Below are 9,020 nucleotides of genomic sequence, written 5' to 3'. Positions count from 1 at the left end.
GCAGAGGGAGAAGAGGATGATGGAGGATGAGATGGTTGGATGGCATCACTGACTCAGTGGACATGAGTTTGGGTAGACTCTGGGAGTTGGTGATGGACAAGGAGGCCAGGCGTGCTGTGGTCCATGGGATCACAAAGAGTCAGACATGACTGAGCAACTGAATTGAACTGAACTGAACTGACGAGGTAAGGTCAGCAGCGGACTGCTGCAGGGACAAGGGCTCTGGGTGCAATAGACCTGAGTATGGCATAAGCCCTCTTGGAGGGCTCCATTAACCCCACCATGGAGCTGCCAGAACTTACACAGGACTGGGGAAACAGACTCTAGGAGGGCACAGAAAAAACCTGTGTACAGCAGGGCCCAGGAGAAAGGAGCAGTGACCCCACAAGACACTGATCCAGCCATGCCTGTGAGGATTCAGGAGTCTCTGGTGGAGGAATGGGTCGACAGTGGCCTGCTGCAGGGTTGGGGTCACTGAGTATAACAATGAATGCATGGGACCTTCTGAAGGAGGTCACCGTTATCTTCATTACATCCACCATAGTTTGGCCTCAGGTCAAATAACAGGGAGGGAACACAGCACAGACCATCAACAGAAAGTTGGATTGAAAATTTGCTATGCATGGTCCATCAGAACAAGAACCAGTTTCTCCCTCAGTCAGTCTCTCCCATCGGAAAGCTTTCATAAGCCTCTTCTCTTTTTTCATCAGAGAGTAGACAGACTGAAAACCACATCACAGAAAGCTAACCAAATTGATCACATGGACCATAGCCTTGTCTAACTCAATGAAAGTATGAGCCATGCCATGTAGGGCCACCCAAGATGGACAGGTCATGGTGGAGAGTTCTGATTAAATGTGGTCCACTGGAGAAGGAAATGGTAAACCACTTCAGTATTCTTGCTTTGAGAACTCCATGAACAGTATGAAAAGGCAAAAATGTATGACACTGAAGGATGAACTCCCCAGCTCGGTAGGTGCACAAAATGCTACTGGAGATCAGTGGAGAAATAACTCCAGGAAGAATGAAGACACAGAGCCAAAGCAAAAACAACACCCAGTTGGGGATGTGACTTGTGATGGAAGTAAAGTCCGATACTGTAAAGAGCAATACTGCATGGGAACCTGGAATGTTAGGTCCATGAATCAAGGCAAATTAGAAGTGGTCAAACAGGAGGTAGAAAGAGTGAACAACATTTTAGGAATCAGTGAACTAAAATGGATGGGAATGGGTGAATTTAACTCAGATGACCATTATATCTACTACTGTGGGCAGGAATCCCTTAGAAGAAATGGAGTGGCCATCATAGTCAACAAAAGGGTCCAAAATGCAGTACTTAGATGCAATCTCAAAAATGACAGAATGATCTCTGTTCATTTTCAAGGCAAACCATTCAATATCACAGTAATCCAAGTCTATGCCTCAACCAGTAATGCTGAAGAAGATGAAGTGAAATGGTTCTATGAAGACCTATAAGATGTTCTAGAACTAACCCCCAAAAAGATGTCCTCTTCATTATAGGGGACTGGAATGCAAAAGTAGGAAGCCAAGACATACCTGGAGTAACAGGCAAATTAGGCCATGGAGGACAGAATGAAGCAGGGCAAAGGCTAATACAATTTTGCCAAGAGAACGCACTGGGCATAGGAAACACCCTTTTCCAACAACACAAGAGAAGATTCTTCAGTTCAGTTCAGTAACTCAGTCGTGTCTGACTCTTTGCGACCCCATGAACTGCAGCACACCAGGCCTTCCTATACATGGACAAAACGAGATGGTCTATACCAAAATCAGATTGATTATATTCTTTGCAGCCAAAGATGGAGAAGCTCTATGCAGTCAGCAAAAACAAGACCGGAAGCTGAATATGGCTCAGATCATGAACTCCTTATTGCCAAATTCAGACTTAAATTGAAGAAAGTAAGGAAAACCACTAGATCATTCAGCTATGACCTAAATCAAATCCCTTATGATTATACAGTGGAAGTGAGGAATAGATTAAAGGGATTAGATCTGATAGAGTGCCTGAAGAACTATGGACAGAGGTTCGTGACATTGTACAAGAGAGATTGACCAAGACCATCCCCCAAAAAAAGTAATGCAAAAAGGTTAAATGGTTGTCTGAGGAGGCCTAAGAGCTGTGAAAAGAAGAAAAGCGAAAGGCAAAGGAGAAATGGAAAGATATACCCATTTGAATGCAGAGTTCCAAAGAATAACAAGGAGAGGCAAGAAAGCCTTCCTCAGTGATCAGTACAAAGAAGTAGAGGAAAACCATAGAATGGGAAAGACTAGAGATCTCTTAAAGAATATTAGAGATACCAAGGGAAAATTTCGTGCAAAGATGGGCACAAAAAAGGACAGAAATGGCATGGGCCTAACAGAAGCAGGAGATATTAAGAAGAGGTGGCAAGAATACACAGAACTATGCAGAAAAGATCTTCATCACCCAGATAATCACGATGGTGTAATCACTTACCTAGAGCCGGACATCCTGGAAAGGGAAGTGAAGAGGGCCTTAGGAAACATCACTATGAACAAAACTAGTGGAGGTGATGAAATTTCAGTTGAGCTATTTCAAATCTTAAAAGTTGATGCTGTGAAAGTGTTGCACTCAATTCGCCAGCAAATTTGGAAAACTCAACAGTGGCCACAATACTGGAAAAGGTCAGTTTTCATTCCAATCCCAAAGAAAGGCAATGCCAAAGAATGCTCAAACCACTGCACAACTGCACTCATCTCACACGTTAGTAAAGTAAGGCTCAAAATTCTTCAAGCCTGGCTTCAACAGTACGTGAACTTAGAACTTCCAGATGTTCAAGCTGGATTTAGAAAAGGCAGAGGAACCAGAGATCAAATTGCCAACATCCTTTGGATTATCAAAAAAGCAAGAGAGTTCCAGGAAAACATCTACTTCTGCTTTATTGACTATTCCAAAGCCTTTGACTGTGTGCATCACAGCAAATTGTGGAAAATTCTAAAAGATGTGGGAATACCAGATCATGTTACCTGCCTCCTGAGAAATCTGTATGTAAGTTAAGAAGCAATAGTTAGAAATGGATATGGAACAACAGACTGGTTCCAAATCAGGAAAGGAATACATCAAGTCTGTATATTGTCACTCTGATTATTTAACTTATATGCAGAGTACATCATGTGAAATGCTGGACTGGATGAAGTACAAGCTGGAATCAAGATTGCCAGGAGAAATATCAATAATCTCAGATATGCAGATGACACCATCCTTATGGCAGAAATTGAAGAACTAAAGAGCCTCTTGTTGAAAGTGAAAGAGGAGAGTGAAAAAGTTGGCTTAAAACTCAACATTCAGAGAACTAAGATCATGGCATCTGGTCCCATCATTTCATGGCAAATAGATGAGGAATCAATGGAAACAATGAGACACTTTATTGTTGGGGGCTCCAAAATCACTGTAGATGGTGACTGCTGCCATAAAATTAAAAGAGACTTGCTCCTTGGAAGAAAAACTATGACAAATCTAGACAGCATATTAAAAAAGCAGAGACATTTCTTTGCCAACAAATGCCCATCTAGTCAAAGCCATGGTTTTTCCAGTGGTCATTTATGGATGTGAGAGTTGAACTATAAAGAAAGCTGAATGCCTAAAATTGATGCTTTTGAACTGTGGTGTTGGAGAAGATTCTTCAGAGTCCCTTGGACTACAAGGAGATCCAACCAGTCCATCCTAAAGGAAATCAGCCCTGAATATTCATTGGAAGGACTGATGCTGAAGCTGAAACTAATTCTTTGGCCACCTAATGTGAAGAGCTGACTCATTGCAAAAGACCCTGATGCTTGGCAGAATTGAAAGCAGGAGGAGAAGGGGACAACAAAGGATGAGATGGTTTGTTGGCATCACCAATTCAATCAACAAGAGTTTGAGCAAGCTCTGGGAGTTGGTGATGGACAGGGAACCCTGGAGTGCTGCAATCCATGGGGTCACAAAGAGTCGGACATGACTGAGCGACTGGACTGAACTGAACTGAAACTTCACAAGAGAAAAGAAAACATATGACCATGTAAAGGTTTTTTACATAAATGATCATAGAAATGACATTTGTAATAGCCCAAATCAAGGCATTTATCCATCTGCTGGTGAATGTATAAAAAAATTGTAATTACACCTACAATGAAATAGTATTTGCCAGTAAAGAATGAGTGAAATGCTGATACATGTTGCATCATGGATGAACTTTTAAACTAATATGCTAAATGAAAGAAACCAGATGCAAAAGACCACATTTTGTATGATTTTATTTATGTAAAAGGGTTTTTCTCATGACTCAGTAGTAAAGAAACCCCTTGTAATACAGGAGACACAGGTTCAGTCCCTGGGTCAAGAAGATCCTTTGACAGAGTAAATGGCAACCCATTCCATCATTCTTTTTGGGAAAATCACATGGATAGAGGAGCCTGGCAGGCTAATGGTCACAGGGTCTCAAAGAGTCTAATAGCACTGAGCAGGCATGCATGCACATATTTATGTAAATGTCCAGAAAAAAGCAAATCTTTAGAGACAGTAAGTATATTAGCAATTTTCTGAGGCTAGAGTTGGGAATAGAAAGTGACAGCAGTGACTAACAATGTTTTTGGGATAATAGAACACACTAAAGTTATAGCACAAAAATGTTTGAACAACTCTGTCAATAAAAAGAATAATAAAAATCACTGATTTGTACTCTTAAAGCAAATGAATATATGGTACATATGTGATAATTCAATAAACATTTTTAGTAGGTTCCTTGGTAAATAACTGTAGCTATCACATATAATTTCTCAAGTCAAAGATAATCATGCTAAATAAAGAGTTCCATAGACATATATGTCCCTGCTTTGTCTCCCATTTCATAGCATCTTCTCTCAATTATTTGGGGAATATTGTGTATCAGTCACCATAGGAAACTGAAATGAAGAATCGTAGTCCTATATTCTGAACTATTCTAAGCAATAGGAACAAATCCTTTTTAAGCATTAAAGCGATACTCAAATTTTGTATTCTAGTATATTTTTCTCATAGATGTTAGGTATATTTCCAAGTAACTTGACAATTGTTACCTTAATTTAAGGTGCTTTTTAAAAAAATTCTTAGAGAGAATTCTGCACCTAATTCTAGTAAGCAATGTGATCTAATAGTAAATTTTAGTTGAATTTTTGCTACTCTCTCAAAGATACTTCTTGCATAATGTATTATAATATGGATTACATCAAAAGGCATAATGTTAACATCCAATCTTGTTGTTTATTCAAGTCAATCTACTTATACATACAAATCTGATATTTACCTCTTAAAATATTTAACAGGCATAAGTGCCCATAAATCAGTTATGACAATCATTGTTAAAGCAATCAATAGTAAGGAATATGCATTAATTCAAATAATATTGATAGGCTCATGAACCTGCATCAGTCTTCTGTGAAGTAAGAAAAATGAGACATCTTCCAAAAAATCAATATTTTCCTTTTTATGTCATTCATTTGAAGATTATCAATAATACATTACTTTTTTACCTTATGTGTCAAGGTTCTAATGTTTAAATACAGGTATCTTTATACTTCAATGTAAAATTATAATTTACAAGGGACTGAAAGGCTAAAAATCTTTTAATAGAAATATTTTTGAGGTTTAATTATTGCTTAAAAACACATATGTGTATATACATTTACACAGGCTTATACATATATATATATATACATACACTTATACATGTACATATACTGTTGATGTATTTCTGTGTGCAGTAGTGTAATAAAACTGCTTTACTAAAATGTGCCTTCATTTCATTCTAAAGGTAGATTGCATGAAAGAAACAACAGAAACATCAACACCCATCTTTTTTAGCCCCTGTGAACTGAGATGTCACACAGGTATGTACTTAGGTAAAAATACAAAATGAGAAATTACAACACCCATTCATCAAAAAAAGAAACATTTTAATTGGTTATAGGTGGAAAATATCCACTTGACAGTCAGTTTCTCACTTTTCACGTAAGTGCTTTGCTGCTTGGATGCCTAATCTTGTTTAGTGTAGGAAAAGTAATTTGACATGAAAGTACCTAGATGGCTGCTGAAAATTAATTGCCAATTAAAAAAGAAAAATGTTTGTGCTACTCTATAAACAAGCCAACATATAAACCTTTCAGTCTTGTTGCTTTATTTATGTCTTTATAGATCTGGTTTCAAGCTATTTGCATACAATTTACAAATTCATATTATAATTCTCCAGTATATTTATGATTTTATAGTTGTATATATTTTATCTCCATGAGAAATATTTATTTCTGTATGCTTCTGTTGCTTATTATTTAACAAAAACATCACATTGCATTTGATAGTTTATGTATCTTCTTTAGAATAAGACATTTTTATTTGTAAAGGGGAAAGAAAATATTTTACCACCACAAAGAGGCACAGATGAGTACATTAGAGTAGGCATGCACAACACACGACTCACACCACGCACACTCATGCACACACACACACACACACACACACACACAAAGCACACTCAATCTTAGAAAAATGCTCTTTACCCTTCAGCTCTATATTGGTCTCCAAAATACTGAGGCTAACAATTTTTCAGAGATAAGAGGAAATGCTTTTTCCTATGAAGGAAACTTTATTTGGGATGTTAATGGATTCTGATAACTTTCAATACTTGAGTAATTATAAATTATTGATCATTTGAAAATCTAAATCCTCAAAAAGGAATTACCTTCAAATTCTTAGCTCTCTTGTCTAAAAGGATAATCTGGAACTGAGGATAAAATGTGGAGCCACATAATAAGAGAACATCAAATGAAGAGAGCAAAATACCAATGGTTTAAAAATGTTAGATGGGAAACCAGTAAAATATTTATGTGTATATTTATATTTATATATGAAAGATGGATAAATATTAAAGCAATAGTGGTACTTGAGGCTAGATATGAGTCAGTTAGGTGATCTCAGCAGTATATAACATAAAATGTTACATACATTTAAAAGACAAGGCTCAATCCAGTTTTCTACAACACTGAGTTATGTGATACACAGGAGTTCAAATTCTGTGCAACCTACTTGCTGCACTGATTTCAGAAGTCCAACTATATCCTTGCTTGGTAAAAAATTATAATTTCACTTTTTAAATAATTATCAAATACCATTTTATATTTGTATCATAGTTTTGTAGGACTGTGTATGTCCTTAGCATTATCCTACTTACTATCTGCCATATTCCCGAACTTCCTATCTTGAAATTTCAGCAGATTTTGCTGGCTATGTAGAATTACCAGTGAGATGAAAGGGGTCATTTATTCCAGAACAAATATTCACCAAAACTATCACATTGCATCAGAGGTGGAGGATGGATGATGAAAAGAAGATATTTGTTATATTTCTTGCATCTGTCTTGGCTTTTTCTTCCCCAATAATGTTATGGAGGTTGTGATGACTATGGTAGCTCTAATAATTCTGACTATGGAAATGATGGCTTTGATGCTAAAATGAGAAATGGAAGAGGTATGGGAATTCATGGCTATGGTAGAGCTGCTTGTGTAAATTCAGATTTTCATGGTGGTCATATTGTACACATGAGAGGATACATTTTCATTCAACTGAAAATGATATTGTTAATTTCTTCTCAGCACTAAGTTCAACACTAGTTCATACTGATATTGGAGTGGATGGCAGAACAACAGGAAAAGCAGATGTAAACTTAATGACACATGAAGTTGCAGTAGCTAGCCATGTCTAAAGATGAGAATAACACACAGCATTAATATACTGAACTTTTCTTGAATTATAGCCCTGGAAGTGCCTTTGGAATGTGAGGTTCTGAAATGGGGTGCTATGGAAGAGATGGAATGGATACAATGGGAGGTTGATGATCTGTTAGGAGAATGGGAATGTGGAGTGATTTATAGTGGAGATACCGTATTCCTGATGGCTTAGGTGGCAGTGCAGGAAGTGGAGGTTACTATAGTCAAGATAGTGGAAATGAAGCAGGTGATCTGTGATTTATCAAAGTAAAATCACCAGCATACAGAGTTCTGACCACAGTAACTGGTCTAGTAAGCACAGTATCTGGTCTAAGTAATCTGGAAGAATCCAGATTTAATTTGTGCTTTAGGAAGTTTATAATGACTGAAGGAATATGTTCTAAAACTATTGCTTGATAAAGCAGCAGATTGTGATGAAATGATGTTTTCTGTTTGTTTTGTTTGCCGCATTTGTTGGTGTTGTTCTTGTTCAGTCACTAAGTCAGGTCCGGCTCTTTGCCACCTCATGAACTGCAGCACGTCAGGTTTCTCTGTCCTTCACCATCTCCTGGAGCTTGCTCAAATTCATGTCCATTGAGTCAGTGATGCCATCCAACCATCTCAACCTCTATTGCTTCCTTCTCTTGCCTTCAATCTTTCCCAGCAGCAGGGCCTTTTCCAATGAGTCAGCTCTTCACATCAGGTGGCCAAAGTATTAGAGCTTCAGCTTCAGCATCACTCCTTCCAATGAATATTCAGGGATTATTTCCTTTAGAATTGACTGGTTTGATCTCCACTATCACAATTTGAAAGCATCCATTCTCCGGCACTCAGCTTTCTTTATAGTCCAACTCTCACATCCATACATGACTACTGGAAAAACCATAGCTTTAAGCTTATGGACCTTGTTCGTAAAGTGATGTCTCTGCATTTTAATACACTGTCTAGGTTTTTCATAGCTTTTCTTCCAAGGAGCAAGTGTCTTTTAATTTCATGGCTGCAGTCACCACCCACAATGATCTGGGAGACCTAGAAGATAAAATCTGTCACTATTTCCACTTTTTTCCCATCTATTTGCCATGAAGTTATGTAAATTCCATGATGTTAGCTTTTTGAATATTGAGTGAGTTTTAAGCCAGTTTTTTCACTCTCCTCTTTCACCCTCATCTAGAGGCTCTTTAGTTCCTCTTAACTTTCTGCCATTAGAGTGGTATCATCTGCAAATTTGAGGTTGTTGATATTTCTCCTGGCAATCTTAATTTCAA

At 37.7% G+C, this 9,020-nt stretch overlaps 1 pseudogene; it reads left to right on the top strand.

Moving 5' to 3' along the window:
• Positions 1-1,581: 1,581 nt before the first annotated feature.
• On the top strand, positions 1,582-7,920 carry LOC110136640 (heterogeneous nuclear ribonucleoprotein H3 pseudogene; annotated as a pseudogene).
• Positions 7,921-9,020: the final 1,100 nt, after the last annotated feature.

Source organism: Odocoileus virginianus, chromosome 8 (genome assembly GCF_023699985.2).
Source record: "Odocoileus virginianus isolate 20LAN1187 ecotype Illinois chromosome 8, Ovbor_1.2, whole genome shotgun sequence".
NCBI classification, from domain to species: Eukaryota; Metazoa; Chordata; class Mammalia; order Artiodactyla; family Cervidae; genus Odocoileus; species Odocoileus virginianus.
This window is presented reverse-complemented; position numbering and strand designations above follow the sequence as displayed.